This window comes from Arvicola amphibius, chromosome 5 (genome assembly GCF_903992535.2).
Source record: "Arvicola amphibius chromosome 5, mArvAmp1.2, whole genome shotgun sequence".
NCBI lineage: Eukaryota > Metazoa > Chordata > Mammalia > Rodentia > Cricetidae > Arvicola > Arvicola amphibius.
Genome location: NC_052051.1, coordinates 147087262 through 147109180, shown reverse-complemented (window position 1 = coordinate 147109180; position 21919 = coordinate 147087262).

Sequence of the window (21919 nt, the reverse complement as noted above, 5' to 3'; positions counted from 1 at the left end):
CTATTTAGAATTCTCCACCGATACACACTGTACTCACCAGAGAAAAACAATCTTGACTAGATCTTGCGTGAGTGATTAAACTCCCCCATCTACAACCAATACAGACTGTGATGAACTTGAACAAATTAATGGAGAAAATAAGTCACAATAGTTTTCTGGACTCTTCAAAATTTAGGTTCTGGCCTTCTGATGTGTCTTGAGGCAACCAACCAGACATCCTGATGGAGAAACAAGTTCTCTCATCTCAATAATGCTCTCATGAGCTTTGACCCAGTCTCTGGTAGCTCCTGAAGCTTCCTTGAATTTGTCTGCTTGGACCTCACTGTCTATCGCTACTTCTCCCTTTCCTTCCCACCAATGGGGTGCTAGAGCTTGAATCTAGAGCCTCCTAAATATGCACTACCACTGGGCAACAACCTCCACCCCTAGTCCCTTTCCCCTCCCTGCTCTTCTCAGCAGCAAGCAGTATACAGAGCACACGTAGAGTTTTCCATTGTCTCTTTCCTGGACTAAAACGTTCAAGGGCTGGTGAGATGGCTCAGCTGATAAAGAAGTGAAGTGTGTCCACAATCAGTGTGATCTGATTTTGGTATCTGAGACCCACATGGTAGAAGGCAGAGAAAAGTCATCAACAATCTTTATTTTTTTTGTTATGGATCTATTTATATGTTATCAAGAATTGTTATCAGAAATATGTTATCAAGAGTTTGGGTTTTGCTGGGTGGTGGTGGCGCACGCCTTTAATCCCAACACTTGGGAGGCAGAGGCAGGTGGATCTCTGTGAGTTTGAGGCCAGCCTGGTCTACCAGAGCTAGTTCCAGGACAGGTTCTAAAGCTACAGAGAAACCCTGTCTTGAAAAACAAAACAAAACAAAACAAACAAACAAACAAACAAAAAACCAGTTTGGGTTTCACCCTTTGAAAATGGGTTTCACCTTCAACAATCTTCCCTGTGAACTCTGAGGGCTACAGTAATGAGCTGTCAATCAAGATGAGCCCATCGGTGCAACGGTGACATAGCTGATGTGGGGCTCACCAACAACTTCATGGTTGACTCTGAGGCCTACTCCACAGGGAGAAACTCATGCCTGGTTCTGAAAACCTCGTCGAAAGAAAGCCCTTGGCTAGAAAAATCACAGGCCCTGGTTGGGGAAGATGGGTAATCTATTAGTACTGTTTTATATATGGACATGTTGCCAAACTACCTTCTAAATACTCGCGTTTATACTCATAGATTGGGGCTGTGCTCAACGGTTATAGAGAAGGTTCTTTGTTGCAACGGGTGTAGTAGTTAATGCAGAAACACGTAGATTGGCAAACTGAGAATAAGTGATGGTAGAGTGTTTGGTCCTAAATGGGACCTATACATCACCACCTCTGAGGCGTGGGGAATGTAGAAAGAAGAAGGAGAGAAGAGAACGTAATAGCCAGAGGACAAAGGGATAAACTACAACAACGTCCTCGGCATATGACATGTTCCTCGTCTTCATGAAGTCACTACAGCTGTCAGTAGTCATACAAGACCTGCACAAGATTGGCTCCCTAGGGGGCTATTGAACATTAGTGGTTGCTGTGGGGGTGGGTCTCCCATTCTTGGGTGGTCTAGCCACTAATAAGTTGCCCATGTCCCCTCAATGTTCATGCAAACAGCCCTAATGAAAACTTGGTTGGTCATGCACACACAGCAGACATGAAAGTGAGCGAATTTGTGGGAAAGAAAAGTTCTGGTCACGGGGAGGCAGGGTGTGAGAGAGGGTAATGGGGTGGGGTGGCTCACAACTGCTCTTTAACACCAGCTCAAGGGATCCAGTGCCCTCTTCTGGCCTCCATGGGTGTACCTGCACACACATGTACACATGTACACAGACACGCATATACACATAATTAAAAATAAATCTTCAAAACCCACAAATATAGTGTGACTTGAGTCAGAAGGTATTCTGTTCTTTTCTGTGTCTTTCTAGAAGAGTAGTTTAGCATCGCATTTAGTAACATGGACTTTGAAATCCCTACTCAGCTGCTTAGCCACGTGCCCGTGGACCAAGTCACTGACCTCTGTGAAAACTAGATAATTTCTGTTTCACGGGACCATTAAAAAGAGCAAATGAGCTGACAAGAGCTGACAAGACTGAAGCACTTACCAGAGTACCAGGCACACAGTCAGTACCTAGTAAGTGTGACCAAGAAGTGTCATGTCTAAATTATGTAAATGTTGAATTCCTCAAAAGCAGGAACCCTTGCATGCATTATTCAGAGCCCTGCTGACATGTACAGAGCGCTCGAAGCTTTCCCCTCGCTGGGTTCCGCAGTATTAATTTATTAGCAGATGTAGGCATTGTCTTATTTGCTGGTTTCTCCATCTGCTCTAAACTTAGTACTAAGTAAAGACAGTTGTGGGGGTGGAGGAAGTTGGCCATCTCTGGTACAAATCCATTGGGCTTTTTTGTCTTGTGCAAATGCTGTAATTCAGGCAGAGTCTGGAAGCATCTGCTGAAGATCAGTGTAGGCATGCTTTGCAGAAATCGGCAGCATCTGTTCCCATCGTTATGTGCATTCATACGCTGAATCTTTAACCATCTGCATATAGTAGCATCCTTACTTACATTCCAAATTTGATACTACTCTGTATGTGGGCTTGTATGATTCTCAACACCTAACAGATATTGAAGAAGTTAGTTTATCCGTTGCAGTCCTCTTTCTCGACCACGGTAAGTAGAATAGCTGTGATTCCCCCAATCTCTGGTTTGAATAAAGATCTCCAGTCCTAACTTCACCTGACAATCTGTACTGTGCATGACAAAACCTTGCCTGTGTCCATTTTGCTTAATTCTTCCAAGCGCTCAGCCAATGAGACAGGAAGGTGTGTACCATGGGCTTCTCTGTACGGATGAAGATATGTGAAAAAGCGGTGTTAGCTGAATCACCTGAGTTTCTTAAAAGCTAATAAATGGTGCAGCTAACACCACACTCAGTCTCCAGCTGCTTGCCAGCGCCTGCTCCACCTTGTTAATAGAGATTAATGACAAGAAGTTCCCCTTTTTCTATCATTTTTGTTTAATATTAATTTAAATTATGTTTAATTTTGTGTGTATGTATGTCTGCGTGTCTGTATGTGTGTGTGTACGTGTGCGTGTGCGTGTGTGTGTGTGTGTGTTGGGGGTGCCTATGTGGAACTCTGAGAACGATTTTATGAGTCAGTTTTCACCTTCCATTGAGTGGGTCCTGGGGATTGAACTCAGGTCATCAAGTTAGGCACCTTCGCCAACAGAACCACCTTGACAGCCCTAATTGTTTAATTTGGGGAAAGCTGGAAATTGAACCCAAGGCCACATGTACACCAGACAAACTCCATACCGCTAAGCAACACCCACAACCTTCTCACCATGTTTAATAAGCTTTCTAGGAAAGACTGGGAAGTACTTGTCAATGGCCGTCTGTTGGCATCCTTTAGCAAAGTGTGTGGTTGGTCTCACCTTGTAAATGTGATAGTCCCATCCCCCGCAGCCATGAGGATTTATAGTGTGTGCATGTTTTTCAATAGTAGCGTTTAACTGCATATTCTGGAACTGAGAAACTTGAGAACTGAAAGGCAAACAAGAATCATGGCTGGGGGTGGGTGAGATGGCTGCTCTGGTAAACTATTAACTACTGAGCCAAAGTTCGATTCCCAGCCCCACACAGTGGAAGGAGAGGACCAGTTTTCACAGACTGTTCTCTAATCTCCACACGCAAGCTAACACACATACACACATTCCCCAAACAAAATAAATAAATAAAAATGGAGAGTCACCGCTGAAGTAACTGGAATAGTGGTGGAGAACCTTCATGTTAATACTCAACCACTCCATTCCTTCAAGTTGAAGGTGGCTATAAAATCAGACATGGTATTGTATGGCTTGGATCTCAGCACTCTGAAGGCAGAGGCAGGCAGATCCCTGTGGATTTCAGGCCAGCTGGGGGGGCTGCGTAGTGAGACCCTGTCTCAGAGAAAGAAATCCCACATGAGGTAAAGCAGAAACAATTCCCTGGGTGGAAATTTGAAGAAAAGCAGTTCTGCGGGGTATTCGGACTGGATGCAATTTTCATTAGAATTCTTTGTCATTAAATAGAGGGGAGGGTCAGGGACCAGGAAAGGGAAAGTCTTATAGGTTCAGACTCATGCAAGCAGCACTAATTGCAGTCCACGGGTTATTAAAAAAAAATGAACAGGTCACTAAAGTGGCAGGAGAAGGGGACATGTTTGAGGGAGAAGGGGACGTGTGTGTGTGTGTGTGTGTGTGTGTGTATGTGAACTTGTCAAAGTAAGAATAAAAAGTTTGACACAAACAAACGAACAAACAAATAAATAGAAGATTTGGCCAGAACAGAATTTTGGGAACTGGCTCCATGTGTTTGAAGTAAGGACTGATTATTTCGTAAAGGACTTAGTGGAAGGTGGGAACACAGAATGACTAAAGCCCCTACATACTCTGCATATGCTATCATATGACTTAGATAAGATCATATAGACAAGGCAAAACAGCCAAGAGTTGGACATAGAAACGAAAAGACAGGTGACAAAAGAATCCATTCTCCAGTCATTGCAGGTGACAGCTCAAATGGATAATTATAAAAGCATTTGTATTTCAAGGAGCTGGGAGCCTGCTCAATGAGTGTGAACAATAACAAGATTTATTGATTTTTTTTCACAGGTGACGCGAGCATCAGAAGCAACCCAATCCAGAAGCTCAAAGAAACCTGGCTCCGTCTCTTCTGGGGGTCAACTCTGTTCTATTTTCTCCTGCTCCATCCACTCTGAGATGTCAGCTAGCCACGCAGGCTTATGCTCCCTCCAGCTTGGTTTTCAACTTTGAATCTTCAACCAAACCCCAGCGCAAAGGATCAACACTCTTCTGGCTTTCATGTATAAATTCCCAGAGATGGATTGTGATTGGCCAGCATGGGCCCAAGTTCACCTAAGCTCAAACACTGGGGCAATGGATTTCTAGGGTTGGTCAACCCTCCCTTAAGTCTCTACACTTGACACAGACGGGGGGAATAGTAGTGTCCTATCAGAAAATTGGTGCTGAGGAATTTGATTGGAGTTAAAAAAAAAAAAAAAAAGCTCCCAACTCAGGCCTGTGGAAGCAGTAACAGCCATCTCTAGCATATCAGTTTCCTATTGCCCCTGCCACGAATTTATTTAATTCATGATCTTATTGTTCCGTAGACCAGAAGTCCAAAGAAGTTTCGCTGCGCTAAAGTCAGGGTGTTGCTAAGGCTGACTTCCTCCCGAGGAGAGCCCATTTCTTTGCAAGGCTGCCTCTATTCCTCGGCTTGTGGCTCCTCCCTGGAGCTGGTGCTCAGCCCACTTCCTTCCTTAAATTTAGTCTGGGACCTTAAGGTTCAGCCTGAAAGATGCAGCCAACAGCAGAGTGGGTCTTTCCGCCCCAGTTAAACCTTCCTAAAACTGGACTCCCACACAAGCCCAGAAGTGTATCTCCTAAGTGATGCCAAATCCCATCAAGATGACAATCAGGACTGACTGGGGGCGATGGCTCAGTAGTTAAAGTGCCTGCCACACAAGCTTGAGGACCTGAGGTTGGCTCTGTGCTACCCAGGCTTCCTCCCCCCCTCTCCCCCCAAAAAACTATGTGTATTAGCACGGGTCTGTAAACCCAGTCCTAGGGAGGCAGAAACAGACCTAAACAGAGAACGCTCAACAGAGGAATCTAAAATGTCTGAAAGATACTTAAGGAAATGCTCGACATCCTTAGCCATGAGAGAAATGCAAATCAAAACAACTCTTAGATTCCATCTTAGGCCTGTCAGAATGGCCAAGATCAAAAACACTGATGACAGCTCATGCTGGAGAGGTTGTGGGGTAAAAGGAACACTTCTGCATTGCTGGTGGGAATGCAACTGGTACAACCCCTTTGGATGTCAGTGTGGCGATTTCTCAGCAAATTAGGAAATAACTTTCCTCAAAACCCAAAAATACTTGGGTATATATACTTGGGTATATACACTTGGGTATATAAGGATGCTCAATCATACCACAAGGACATATGCTCAAATACGTTCACAGCAGCATTGTTTGTCATAGCCAGAACCTAGAAACAACCTAAATGCCCCTCGACTGAAGAATGGATGAGGAAAATGTGGTACATTTACACAATGGAATAGTACCTAGCAGAAAAAAATAACGACATCTTGAAATTTGTAGGCAAATGAATGAAGCCAGAAAACATCATATTGAGTGATGTAACCTAGACACAGAAAGACAAATATCATATGTCCTTACTCATAAGTGGTTTTTAAACATAAAGCAAAGAAAACCAGCCTACAAACCACAATCCCAGAGAACCTAGACAACAATGAGGACCCTAAGAGAGACATACATAGATCTAATCTACATGTGTAGTAGAAAAAGACAAGATTTCTTGAGTAAATTGGGAGCATGGGGACCATGGGAGAGAGTAGAAGGGGAGGGGAGAAAAACGGAGGGGAGCAGAGAAAAATGCAGAGCTCACTAAAATCAATAAAAATGGAAATTTTGTCTATAAATTTTTCTTTTACTTTGTACTGTTTATGTGTATGTCTTCTTTATCTTCTAGACACCATCAATATTTCAGTAGTTCACTAAGTCTTTGATTTTGTTCTTATTTATTGGTTTTCCTCTACTCTCTTCTTTATTATTTATTTTCTAATTTTTTATTCTTGGTTTTTGTGCTGAATACTTTCCCATTTGATTTTTAATACTTCTTGTTAAGTAAATAACACTATAAGAGAATATGACACGATAAATCTTTAAACACACAGAGTTTTCACAGTAAGATTTTTTTTCTTATTGTAATTCAGTGATCACCATCATCACCACCTTATCTCGTTATGAAATTCAGACTGACTTTTGATGCTCCAGCCTCAGCTTTCTGAGAGTTGGGATTACAGTTGTGCACCACCATTGGCCAGCCACAATTTATTCATTTCCTTCCTTTCCTCCCTCCCTCCCTTTCTCATTTTCCCCAGGGCTGAGATTTGAACCTATGGCCTCGCACACATGCTAAGCAAGTGCTCTACCACTGAGCTATGTCCTCAGCTCACAACTTACTTCAGAACTAAATAGTAGGGCTAGAGAGATGGCTCAGGACAGTTGAGAGCACTTAGTGCTCTTGCAGATCTTGGTTCCCAGCCCCCAGTGGACCTGACAGTTCTCTTCCATCCTCCACAGGCACACACAGTCTCTCTCTCTCTCTCTCTCTCTCTCTCTCTCTCTCTCTCTCTCTCTCTCATGCACGCACACACACACACACACACACACACACTCAGTTCTGTCCTCCACTGGCACCCCAGTCATATGCACACATACACACACAAATAAAAAGAAAACCTAAAAAAAAATAGTATTCCTTACATCCTTACATTCCTAAGCATCAAGAAAATTTTAACTATCCTTTTATTTAAACTACCATTTTTTGTTTTTCAAATTTATTGCATTGTGGTCAGTGAATATAAGCTATAAGATATAAATGCTTTGAAATTTATTGAGCTAAATGACAAGATGTAACTGGCTGTGGTTGGCTCATGTGTTCTTTTGTCTTTATTTTTTAATTAATTAATTATTTTTTGTTGTTTTTTTAGAGATAGGGTTTCTCTGTGTAGCCTTGGCTGTCTTGGAACTCGTTCTATAAACCTGGCTGACCTCAAGCTCACAGAGATCTGCCTGCCTCTCCCTCCCAAGTGCTGGGATTAAAGGTGTGTACCACCACCACCTGGAGGACCATGTGTTCTTGTTTGCTTGTGTTTGAGCCTCTTGTATTCCAGGCTCGGCTCCTTTGAACTCCTGATCCTCCTGTCTCCACCTCCCAAGTGCTAGGATTACAACATAACTAGTTTTCTGTGGTGCTGGAGATCCAACCCAGGGCCTCCTGGCTGTCAAAACAAGGACTCTACCAATTGAGCCACATCCCCCAGCCCCTGTTCCATGTGTTCTTGAAAAGAGGGGATGTATTCATTTGGGGAGCATAAAGTTCACTATGAGACTGAAATTAGTTATTATTATCTACATTATTTACAAAGACTGTTGGGTGACACATACCTGTAATCTTAGCTCTTGGGGGACTAAGGCAGAATGGTTGAGTTTAAAGCCAGCCTCTGTTACATCATGAGCCTACATCTTGAAGAATGACACCCAGTCCCACACCAAAGTGCCTATCACATTCTGTGTGACCGCCGCAATCAATTCTGCCATTAGAACTAATGGTGTACCAGTTTTCCAAGAGACTATCTTAAACTAATGACAATCCTACTGTTGGTTTATATTTTAGAGCTGTACTATTAGGTGATAACTTGCATTCCTTAAGCCTTTTGAACCAACGTTGTCTAATGATGTTTTCGCTATCAGGCGTTTTTCTGTGTTAAAGTCCATTCTAAATGACGCTGAGATGTATCTCCTGGGGTTGCGTAGGTCTGCAATTACCCGGTGCATTGCTTGCTTTCCACAGTGCTGTGACAAAATGTTTGACAAAAGCCACCGACGGAGTGGTTTATTTGGCTCCTGCGCTGGAGGTATAGTTCACGACAGCCAGAGAGAAAGAAGTAGCAGTGAGACTGGCTCACTGCGGCAGCACGGGTGCCAGTGTGGGTGCCACCGGGCGCTCGCGCTTGTCTGCCAATCAGGAAGCATGGAGAGGAAGACCAGCGCTCCACCCCTTTCTCCTTCCTTTTCATTCAGACTGGGGACTCCAGCCCATAGGATGGTGCCCCCCAACCCCCCGCCATATTCAGGGTGGGTTTTCTTTCCACTCAGTTAACCTCTCTGGAGACAGCCTCACAGACAAGCCCCGAGGTGTGTCTCTTAGCTGATTCTGAATCCAGTCCAGTTAACTCTGAGAACTCACCTTCACATCCTGCTTGTCAACTTCCCATCTCCTAACGTTCAAGCAATGACTCACGGGGCACATCTGGAGGCAATGCTCTGCTACAGAATAGCAAGTATCAGGGGACCACAAGGTCCAGCTCATAAAGTTGCCACAGATGGCCTTAGCAGTCACCAACGTGTTGCCTCACCCTACTCAGCTTCTCTCACACCCATGTTATTCACTACGACATATTTACCTTGGAGCATGATGCCTAGCACCTGGTGGCACTCGGTACATATTTGTTCAATAGATGGACGAACTCAGAGAACATTCGGTCAGTCCCAGGGGCATGTGTCTGTCATCCCAGCTGCTTGGGAGGCTGTGGCAGGAGGGTCATTGGAAGTTCAAGGTCTGTGTAGGCAACAAAGGAGACATTTTCTCAAAGGAAACAAACAAACAAATGAGTCAAAGCAAGAGTCTGAAGCTTCAGCAGGAAAGTGGAGACCCTCTCAGAGCTGTCCTTTCTGGTACTCTGACTGCATTCCAAGCCTCTTCAAACACCATCCCTCTGGTTTCATTTGAAGAGTCCCAACTTTCTTGCCTTGCCCTGGGTTGACTTTTTGGCTGTTTTGTGAAAACACAGAGCTTCCTTCTGCTTCAGGATCTTTATACCTGCTCTTCTCACATTTGCACACCGCTCACTTCTTGTTTTAGTACTACTGTTTTTTGTTCAGTTTCTGTTTGGTCTTGTTTTGAGACAGGGCCTCACTATGTAACCTTAGCCTGGAACTTAATACATGGGCTAGACTAGCCTTGAGCTCCCACAGGTCCGCCTCCCTTCATCCACCAAGTGCTGGGAATAAAGACATGCACCACCGTGCCCGGTTTATAGCACACTGCTTGACGTCATTCAGGTCCCTGCTCTAATGCCAGCCCCTTGGAGAATCTCCTGACACTAGATTTCTCCCAATCTCATTATACACTGTGATCTTTTGAAGAAAAAAAAAAAGCACCTTAATTAAACGCCCTTTCAGTTACATGCTAATCACGTGTATCACTCATTAGTACGCAAGCTCTTTGAGGGCACAGAATTTGCCTTGGACACCAGTATGTTCCCATCTAGTGCAATACCTTGTAAAAGGAGACTGCTCTTTGGTTTCCCGGCTGTCCAGACCTGAATAATCACACAGAAACTTTATTAATTGCAACACTGCTTGGCCTATTAGCTCAGCCTTCTTATTAACTAACTCTTACATCTTAAAGTAACCCATTTCTCTTAATCTGTGTATTGGCATGAGGCTGTGGCTTACTGGTAAGGATCCGGCATTTGTCTCTTTTGGCAGCTACATGGCATCTCTTTGACTCTGCCTCTCTCTCTATAGCTCTGCTCAGATTTCCTGCCTGGCTTTGTTCTGCTAAGCAATTGGCTGAAACAGCTTTATTCATTAATCAATGGTAATAAAACATATTGACAGAATACAGAGGGGAATCCCACATCCGTACCTGACAAATGGTGAACTCTGGGTAGATTGTTACTGGATGTAAGCTTTCACTACATTCTCAGGAGAAAAGATTAAACAGTGTTACAATACTTCTTGTGTAGATGATTTAACTGAGGTTCGGTTATGCCTAGCAACTTGCCCAGGAGCAAAGGGCTGTACAGAGCAAGGATTTTTCATGCCTTGCCCATTTGAAAGATCATTTATAACCCAAAGATGTTGTGCTGCTATCGCCTAATTAAGCAGGATCTAAACACAGAGGACAGTAAAAGTCACAGGAGGAGTGGCTGGTGGCTGTTTGGATGAGATCAGTGGAGATGGAGTCATTGGCAGGAGACAGGCCAGGCCTTGTGAACAAAGGCTACTTGGAGAGATGAGGAGGGGAGTTAGGGAGGGAGGCACACTGCCTCACCCCAGACCCTCACAGGCTAAAGACTGTCCGCTGTGTTCTTGGCCTTGGCTGAAGAATCCTGTTTGAAGTTTCCCTTCCCAGGACAGCATTGAGGGGAGAACATTTTCCAAAAAGCTTTAGTGGACTGTGGTTAACTGTAGTCTTGACCGCATTCTAACCAACTGGTCTAGCTTTGGACAAGTTCAAGCAAGTTCAAATGAACTTCACAATTCTCAGGCAATGCTACTTGCCTGACTGCTGAGCAAGGAGGTCCAGGCCTCAGACAAGACTTTGCCTACAGCGTAGTTCCTTCTTAAAAAACAAAACAAAACAGGGGTTGGGGTGGGGTAATGTGTGTTGTACGTGTGTTTTCATGTGCATGAGTCAGAGTACATATGTCACGGTGATTGCAGAGACAGTACAACCGTAGGTGTCTCGCCTTCTATCCTGTTTGAGAGATGGTCTCTTGTTTATCACTTTACAGGTAGGCTAAATGGTCCATGAGCTTCTCTGTAGATTCTTCCATCCACCTCCATATCACTGTAGGGTACTGGGACTGCAGAGGTGTGTTATTGTATCTGGCATTACATGGGCCTCATGCCCAAGTGCCTTACCCACTAAGCCATCTCCCCAGACCCTAAGGGCATCTTTTAAAAAGAGGATCATTGATGATACTGTTGAAGAAGGTAGGAGATGACCTGGGGACCAGCTTTCAGGCTGCTGCCAGAGGGTGTCTGGAGGAGTCTCCTTCTGTCTCGAAGATGTGCAACCTGCCTAGGAAGCTGCCTGGATGGGGAGGGCAGTAGCAACCAGAGGCAAGGAAGAAAAGGGGGGGGGGTAGTTCCCAGGCAGTCACTGGATTGAAACTGGTTGGAAGTGCCAGGGAAACCAAAGTCAGCCATGGGAAAGAGAAGAGGTAAAGGTGGACAGGCGACAGCCAGCACTTGCAAAGATAAAGGGACAGGAAAATCTCGGGAGGGGTGGTTGTGTCCAGGAGGCCTCAGGGAGGCGAGGGTTTGGCAGGTGACCTCTTTGAAGGAGGCTGAGCCCTAGATGCATTCGTCATCTCCCCCACATCTTTCACGAGGAGATGAAGGCGCCGTCTGCTCAAATGTTCTGAGCATCTCCTCTCCAGCACCTGTCTACTGAGCTGAATTCCCACCTCCGAAAGTGACATCACATTAACCTGGGACCTTGAAAAACAGTAACTGACTTGGGTCCGTGCAAAACAGACTATTTTCACTGAGTATTTAATTCAAAGAATGATGTTTGGAAAATAAGAGTCGAATAGGGCTGGAAAGATGGGTAAGTAGATAAGGACGTGTACTGCGCCTGGAGAGGACCCAAGTTTGAACACCAACAGCACCTATGTCAGAGTTCACAACCACCTACAACTCCAGCTCCAGAGGTGTTCAGTGCCTCCGGCTCATGTTCTCTCTCTCTCTTTCTCTCTCTCTCTCTCTCTCTCTCTCTCTCTCTCACACACACACACACACACGAAGTTATTGAAAATGAAAATGTTAAGTATGAAAAGAATTTGGCATTGTTTAGCTAGTACAGCTACCCCCTTAAGATCAGAAGCTAAAAATATATAACACAAACATTAATTAGAAGTGACTTCTATCACTCCAATGATACCACAGCACGACTGCCAAGTCTTGGTTTATTTTTTCCCCCTGCTTTTGGTAAACTTGTCATTTCTGGAACTCCTTTCCTGAAAGATCCTCTCTTGTGCCTGTGGCATTGAGACTTAGATATGAAGTTTACCTGTCGGACTCAGCACTGCTTCGACTTGAGGCTGATTTGGTGTCACCTAGGAGAATGGAATGGATGAAGGATAACTGTTTCTGTTAATGTTCACTCGTCCAGCTCTGAATTCCAAAATGTAGCATCCGGTAGGTACACTCTGCATGTTCTATGAGGGAAAGCATGCTTGAAAGAAAACCAGCTCGAGTTTACGGGACAGCATTTGGAGTGGATAGATGGGTGACTGTGGATGACTTCCTAAATCTTCTTGTGTTTCTTTTCTTTCTGCTGTTCCCACAGTGAAAAATGTCCTCCTACCCAACTGAACGTCATCCCTGTTCTTATTCCATGTGGTACCACCACAACGTGGTAACTATCTTATTTCTCCTTTAAAACCTAAATCCCACCACAATATTCTCATTATCAGCCCTCCGTTAGGGGGCATCAGTCCCCTGGGATATACAGTCTGACATTTTCTATTGGATGTACCATAATTTATTCAAACATTTCTTTTTGATGAACATTAGTATCTATTTACCATAACAAACGATCCATTGTGTAGTCTTTTATAAAGTTTTCTGGCTTTTTTTTTTTTTAACATGGATGAGTATATGTCGCTACATACTGATTTTTTAAAAACCATTCCACACAAACATACCAACAAATTTCATGTTTCTAAGTTGGTTCCCTTTGCTTTGAAAACCTCCACTCTGTCCTGTCAGCCAGTGACCACTTCACAAAACTCAGCAGAAGAATTGCTTTTTCTGAAGCCTTCTACAAGTTCTGTCCCACCTCACCTTCAGAATCATCCGACATCCCACCGTCACCCCCAGCCTGGGAGCTCTTCCAGAATGCTTGTTGGCAGATTTATCTCTGAATCACTCAGTTATTTGACACATAGCAGGCACCAATATTTGACACATAGTAGACAACAAGTACAACATTCAAAGAACTGGTGAGGGACCTGGATCCCCTAACTCAGAGTTGTGAGGCCACCTCTCTCTGTCAGCTCTGTCAGTGGCCTCTTGGGAATTTTGAGGGTTGCTGCCAGACAAAGATGGACTGTGGGTTTTCCCCTCCCCTCCTAATTCCTTCCTTCCTGCTCCACCTCTTTCCCCCCTTGGGATTCTGTCCGCAGCTGCCTGTGAAGGTTCTGGTGGATCCAGTTTGGGCAGCAGCCATTCCTGACTTTTGAAAACAGTAAAGATGGACCCTTTGCTCCATCCGTTTCTTTGTTTCTTTTCTCATCTCCAACTAAAAAAGAACAATAGCTTGGTGGTCAAAAATCTTTCCCTGGTCACGAAGCCAAAGATTACTAAAACACTTGCCATTTAGGCTAATCACTGGTAATTCACTGAAGGGCACAGAAAGGCTGAATTTTTAAAAAGACATCGGGTTAAAGGACTGGGCTTGGTAGTACAGTTTCATCATCCCAGCATGTGTGAGGGTGAGACAGGAGGATCTTAAGCTCAGGGCCAGCCTGGGCTACAAACATGCCCGTCTCAAAAAAAAAAATTGAGCTAACATTAAACTATGTCAGTGATGTGCTTGAAGCTGGCAATTGCTACGTTGTTTCTGTGGCATAGTTCACTTCTGTTCCTTTCCCTGCCGGGTGACACTACTAAGGCTTTGTCTCTATCTTCATAGAGGGCCTGGAGGTTCACAGTCTTCTCTCCTGGGAAATCTCCACCTAGGAGGTGAGGGCCCCTTAAGTGACAGCAGAAACACAGGCTTTGAAGCCTCTATCTGCACAGGTCAGAGATGCGGGTGAGAACAGAGATGGCTCACCCAGGAGAGCCCTGCAAAGGGGCGGCTTGGCTCCCTGTGCTCTGGGACTGTGGTCCTCAAAATGACTTCTTACTTGACTCATAAAAGGAATTTGAGTAACCGTGTTCCTGGTACTTTTAAAGGTCATATTTAAAGTGTTTCCTTGTAACTTTAAATGATGGCAAGCTTTATTATTTCTGTCATATTGTAATTATTGGTATTTTAAAATAAGATTGTTACGTCATTCCTTAAGTATATCTAGGGGAATCTACATATCATAACGCATCTCTCATCCATCAAAAAAATACACGAACAAGCTTTTCTTTAAAAGAAACTTTATATCACTCTCTAGTCTCTGATCTTGTTTTTCCATTACATTTGTTTCTGAGAATTTTAATGTAATATTTTAGGCTGGAAAGTTTTTATTGATCCACCTATAATATTTCTCTATGATTTAAAAAATATTTATAAAATGGAGTCTCAGTGTCTCTTAAGAGCAAGGAAACCTGTCCTTTTGTTGTTGTTTCTTTCTGAGACAGGGACTCTAGTTGTAGCCCCCAGCTGGCCTGGAACTAATGCAGATCAGGTTGGCCTGGAACTCAGAGACCCACTCATCTCTGTCTTCCAAGTGCTGGGATCCAGAGGCATGGGCTACTACAATAGCAGGTATAACGAGTACAATGTGTTTTAGTCAAGTGCTGGGATCAAAGGCATGCCCCACTGCACCCAGAAAGGAAACCTATCTTGGTTGTATAATAAGTACAATGTTACTTTTCTGCCCAGAAAGAAAATTTACCTTGATTGTATAATGAGTACAATGTTACTTTTCTGTTGCAGTGGTAAATGCCACCATGAAAAGCAACTTACAGAAGAGAGCTTTTCGGGAATGGGTTATGTTCTCAATGGCAGGGTAGGCATGGCAGCAAGTGCCAGAGCAGGAAGCTGAGAGATCACACCTTTAACCACACAGGAAGCAGAATGAGCTGGAACTGGGATGAGGCTACAGAGTTTGCCCACTGTAATGTACTCCCTTCATCAAGGCTGTATCAACTAAAGCACCAACACTAAACAGCATCACAGACCAGAGGGAATGTTCAAATACATAAGTCTCCGGGGCACACATCATTCAAATCACCACTAATAGCTAATTGAAGCTAATTGATATAAACAATGTAAAATACTACTGAAAAACAAAACAGGGTTTCTCTGTGTAATATGGAACTAACTATGTAGCTCAAGATGGCCTTGAACTTACAATACTTCTGAGTCAGCCTCCCGAATTCTAGGATTACAGGCATCTGCTACAATGCATGATGAATAAATTTTGACATACCCTTAAATTTTAAGTATAGAGTTCCTGGAGATATTGATCAGTGATTTAGCACACTCACCACCAGTCCTAACAGCCTGAACTCTCTTCGACTTCTATACTCATGCAGTGAGCATGCATATCCCTGAAACAAACCCGACACTTGGCAAACACTAGCAAGTACTACTGTAAGTCTCTGCTCTTGTGGAGCTTATACTCCAGTGTGGAGGGATGATAGACGACCAACCAACAAGGTAAACGCTATGTGTGACGAGAGAGCGGGGTGACAGCAGGATTGAGGTTGGGGATATAGGTCCATAAAGTGCCTGCCTAGCATTTGCAAAGCTCTGGGCCTGACCCCCAGCTTGCCAGAAAAATATAAAGGAAAAGAATGGGTTGCGAATTTTAGAAAGGTTATGGTGGCCCCACTGAGAAGGTGACTGACCAAAGGAGGGAAGGAGCTAGAAATGTAGGTCTCTGGGGGAAATGTGTACCAGGCAGAGGACAGAGCCTGCTCAGAGGGAGCAAGTATGGTGTCGTCCACAAGGCAGGTGGAGGAGACTGATGGATGAATGAAAGGGGAGGGGAAGGAGACAACGATCAGGTGTGGTCGTGCCGATCCTACGGAACTCTGTTAGAAGGGTATAGATTTTTACTTGGATCAAACTGAGGAATATTAATGAAGAAATGAGTTGAGGTTCTGTTATTTATTTTGGTACCGAGGATCAAACTTATGGGGCCTGTGTACGGTAGGCAAGTGCCTCACCACAGAGCTGCCCACCCAGAAGCAGCCCTGTTCTCTCTGTGACTGTCTCACTATGTAACTCAGGCTGGGCTGAAGCTTCCAGCCTCCTGTCTGGTGGGACCATAGGGAGCGTGTCAGGATGTTTGGCTGGTGGTGATGTGTTTCTAGCTATTATGTTGAGAAGGGGAAAGAACAGAAGAGAGAACGGTATGAGGTCATGGTGTCAGGGAGGTATATTGTTCAGTCTGATGTGTGGAGTTTGAGATGTGGCACATAAGCACAATATGGAATTCAGATGAAAGTGTGAGCTGCTGATATAAATTGGACAGTCGTCATCATCTGGTGACATCATACAGCTGAGATGGTACTGAAAGTCAAGGGACTGGATGAGATCACTGAGAAAAATATGTATAGATTAAAAAACAAAGGTGAAATTTAAGGAATGAGCCTGGGGCCACTTCAGCGCAAGGTTAAACAGTTTGGAAGAAGAGGTGGAACAAGCAAAATAACAGGGAAAGAGGGACAGGGGAAATCAATAGGTTGGAAAACCCAAAACAAACAACAACCCCAAACAGGTCTCCCAACCCAGTGATTAGCTGCGTCAGCTGTCATAAAAAAAAAAACATGTCAAGATGGGACTTAACCATCGGATGTAAGCAAAATGAAGCTCATTGTTAACCTTGCCCAAAGTCGTTTGGGTAAAGTAGTAAGGGAGTGAAGCATGATGGGAGGAGCTGAAGGGAAGTGGAGGACCTGCCGCTTCGGCTGACAAAGATAAGGTGCATCTATGACTTCATGTGTGCAGTCAGTCTTCTGTGTATTCACGTGTTTGCAGATGTTATGTGTATATAGAAATGTGTACACTTTGTGAACATGTATGTATGTGGCGGCCAGAGGTCAATCTTGGTGACTTTCCTCAGGAAGTGCCCTCCTTATGTTTGAAGAACGGGTCTCTCGACTGGGACTGGGGATCAACAATTAAACTAGTTTGGCTGATCAGCAGCCCTAGGGATATTTTTGTCACCCCCTTCCTCAGGATGTATCAAGAAGATACAACCAACTGGCTTTTTATGTAGGTGCTGGGTTCTCAGGAGTCTCCCCAGCTTATAGGTGTTCATCTGAACACATGTTACTTCTTTTTGGACTTTTTAGGAACAGTATGATATTCTATGCATGTTCCTAGCATGGGAGAACTAGGAACAAAGTATTGTTATGTAGAACACTCTTGGAGTTTTGCTGCAGAGGAAGCAGAGAAAGTAGCTGGCAGAACAAATGGGGCCAAGAGAAGGCTTTGTAGGAGTGGGAAAATAACGGCTGTTGATAGGCATCTGGAGTGAGCAGCAGAGACAGAAACACTGATAACACAGAAAACAGGGAATGGTCAGAGTGAAGGTAAGAGGGATTAGGACCTGCCTGCCACCTTTAGTGGAGAGCTAGCAGCAGCCAGCTCGTAGCAGCTTCCTCTGAATTCAAACACTTCCTCTGGGAGGGAGGAGGGGCTCATGAGACTCAGTTGGTTAAATAAAGGTCACATGCCTGGGAAAGTAGAAACTTGGAAGACTTTTTTTTTGCTTTTTTAAAAAAATTAAAATAAAATTACATCATTTAGTCCTTTTCTTTTCTTCTTCCCACTATTCTCACACACCCTTTCTTGTTCCCTCTTGAATTCATGGTTTTTTAAAAAATTATATACATATATAAGCTTAAATAAAGAAATACAACTTGGTCAGATTTACTTAGTATTTAGTATTCCTTGAATGTTGTGATTTCAGGGCTAACCACTTGGTATTGAATAACCAGTTAAGATACTCATCCCTGGGGAAGGCTATTTCCCTGGCCTCACCATCCGTTAGTTGCTTGTACTTCTTTCTTTAGGGGTGGGGCCCAGTGAGATGCTCTCTTCTGGCGTTGCATTTGTTTGGGTCTTGTTTAGGCAGCCATATTATTGAGGTATCATGGGTGAAGCTTTCCTGCCACTTTTAGGAGACACCATCTCACAGCAGACTTCCTGGTCCTCTGGCACTTGTAGTTTTTCTGCCCCATCTTTCCTGATGTTCCCTGAGTGTTAGGTTCAGGAATTGTGTCATAGATATGTCAAATGGGGCTAGTATTCTATGATCACTTGTTTTCTGCATTTTGATTGATTGTGGTTTCTGTAATGGTCTTTGTTACAAAGAGGGTGTTGTTTGTTTGTTTCTGATGAAGGGTGGAGCTACATTTATTTTGGTTATCAGAGTAAATATTAGAATGGTAGGTAGGGTTTGGTAAACTGTTGATATGAGGTTCTCCTCTAAGATCCATGAGCTCACTGGCCCTGGGTAATTGGCTGGGTTTCCAGTCTCAGCCATGGTTTCTCTCCTGTTGATCAGGACTTAGGGACAGTAGACAACTGTAACTTACCTCCAGGGCATGAATGCCAGCCACTATTGCACTCTTGACTTGTAGTGCCATGCTGGTTGGTGTTGCCGCTTCATAGAAGTCACAGTTGCGTAGAACTCCTGGTTGCTTCCCACCCTTGGAAGCTTGCACAGCACCTCCTGGTTCTATGAAAATTAGACCTCCGGGAAGACCTGATCTCATCCAGCCTGGATCCTCTGGTGCCTGAAGTGTGTGATAACTTAGGGACTAACCTTCAACCTCTGGGAGGTAACCAATGGCGGCAGCAATTGTCTATGTTGCTTTGGGAAGCTGTTGGACCAACAACTTGAGAGGTTTCATACACCTGGCATTAAGAGTTTTTGTTAGTTTAAGATTCTTAGTGGCAGGGAGGAGTATTGTCAACTCAAGTGGGAAAATTTCATTATATATATATACACATAAACTTACATGTATATTTATGTTTAGATAAATAATAGTGATTCCTTATGGCTCTTTCAGCCCCCCTTAGTGTTATTTTGCCCTCTTTCCTCTCTGTCTTGACTTCCTTCCTTCCTCCTCAATTAATGCCCTGCCCCTCTTTCTCCAGTCTCCTTCTTCAAATCACACAAATCCTGCTCTTCCCTTCGCTAGTGCTTCCCACAGTCATGTTTAACTTTCCTCACTGGTTATTCTTGAAGGTCCCTCCCCAGCTTCTTGAAGAAGAATCCAAGTACCGGAGGAGGATACTCTGACCAGCCGAGATGCAGAGAGGAAATTTGGGGGAGACGCCTGTGCAGAGTTCCAGGGTTGTAGCTTTCATGAGCCATCACCAGTGTCGGGGGTGGACTTTCCCAGAAGCAGCTGCTTTTTTGAGTCATCCCTGCTCCTGTAAGTAACCTTTCATCCACACTCCAGTTAGTAACAAACTCATTGCTTCACCATGTTGGTTATGTGCAACAGTTACTTTGGTCATTCCTGGGTTCCCTTTCTGGAATGAGTAGATAAGTATGTCATTTCTCCCCAGAAAAAGTCTCTCACACAATAGCTGGGCACACGGAAATCTAACTGTCATGAGGGGCAAGGTGGAGACAGAGCCAGTGTGTAGATGAGGGTAGATGTGATTTGTGTCTCACTGCTTTAATGCCCTCAATGAAACAGAAAGCAAGGTAATTCCTTGAAGAGGAAGATGCATAGGTTGGAAGAATGAAATCTAGAAAGAATGGAGGGGGGGGGGGGGGAAGGAACCTGAGATCCACAGTGATAAAATGAAAGCAAGAATTGTTTTCCTATAGCTATATTCAGATGCTTGGGTCCTGATGTCCAGTAGCCAGCTTGAATCAGGATTGTGTTTTTGCTGAACTCAACAAAAAAGGGGAGAAAACCAAGGGGCCGAGGATATGTGCAAGAGTGACTATCACGGCTGGGCAGAAGCTAGAGCTAGGCAAGGATTTGAGAAGGCAGAGGTGAGAGTTGAACTCCTTAAGAATTTGGAGTAGTTGACAGAGTGATCTGGAAAAAGGAGGTAGTGATCTGTGTATCAGCTGTTTGAAACTTTGATTATGAAGGTGTAGAGTTTGATACGACTCCCATAAATAACACCATAGGAATGCATGGTTGAGCTAGGGAAAAGGCCAAGGAGCCAAGAGACCGGGATGTAGGGAGCATTGCCCTGTAGAGGCACTAGCTGAGCTGTGCCTGGACTCAGGAACAGACAGTAAGAGCGGACTGCTTTAATCCTCTAACTTATAGTAACGCATTAGACAGACACAGATACCTGATATAAAAGTTCGATGGTAGCAACGATAATTCCACTTTAACAGACTTCTTTCAGAAGCAAATTCCCAAGGACTCATGGATTGATCCACAACCAATCAATTTTAATGATCTGCCAGCTGACAGATCTTCCATCTTTCAATTGTATTCTTTGTGGGGTTCCATACGTGTATACACTGTGTATAGACCTTTTCCACCCTGACCTTCCCTACAGTAGCTACTGAATTCCCCCAACCCTCATATCCTCTCCCAGTTCCATCTCTTCCTCTTTTTAGAACCCACTGAGTCCATCAGTGCTGTACCCTTCAATTTTGATGACAACAAAGTATTGGATTTGCAAAGGAATTTAATATCGATTTATTTAAGTAATGCATTTTCTCATCACAGATACCAATTTTTGGATCCCTGTGGATAAAAAATCCCAAGTACCTACAGCTTGCCCTGGGGGTTTTACATATTGGGCCACCTTAATAGTGGGAGAGAATTTTGACTTTTTTTTTTTTTTGTTTTTCGAGACAGGGTTTCTCTGTAGCTTTAGAGCCTGTCCTGGAACTAGCTCTTGTAGACCAGGCTGGTCTCGAACTCACAGAGATCCGCCTGCCTCTGCCTCCCGAGTGCTGGGATTAAAGGCGTGCGCCACCACCGCCCGGCTTGACTTTCTTTTGTAAGGTATGAGGAGTCTTGAAACACTGCCCTCAGCTGCCTTGTCGAGGTGAGGAACTTTAGAAACAGTACACACTCGGTAATTAGTAGGGTCTGGACATGAATTCTCTGCATAGTCTTGAAAAGCCTTCCTACACCTCAGGAGTAGATCAATTTCAGCTGAAAACCTCAGGGCTTTCTTGTTGAAGAAGTTTAGACCAGGCTGGGATGGTCAGACCGTGGAAGGACGTGTGTAAAGTAATTAAGAAATGACTTAAATGGTCTAATAGCTTGTCTTAAAGGAATCCTGATGGAAGCATTTCCAGGTTGGTGAAAAATGAAAAAAGACACCAATAATTTGTTTTCTGGGACGTCTAAATTAATTATTTTAGAGATAGGGTTTCACTCTTTAGTTCTTGGCCTTAAATTCCCTATGTAAACCTAGCAGGCTGGCGATCCCCCTGCCTCTGCCTCCCAAGTAATAGGATTACATGCGTGTGCTATGAATCTAACCCAGGGAGCATGTGGTAGGCCTGTGTTCTAATCACTGAGTACAAAAGTTATAAAATTAGAAAAGAAAATAATTATGAAGTTAAAATCAAGAGTGGGTCTTTTGCCACCAACTGACCAGACTTTTGCAGCGTGGCGCTGCAAAGGAAACAGGCTTTGTAAATAGACATCAAATTTTGAATTTCCCTTGAGGTTGCCCTGGATGTTTTAGATATCCGGCCATTCGGCCACCCAGGGAATGGGAGAAAATTTTGACTTTGCTCTGTAAGGTGTTAAGTTTGAAACTGAGCTATATGTCCCTGCTTGCACAACCTACCCAGCAGGTGTACAGTAGGTGTG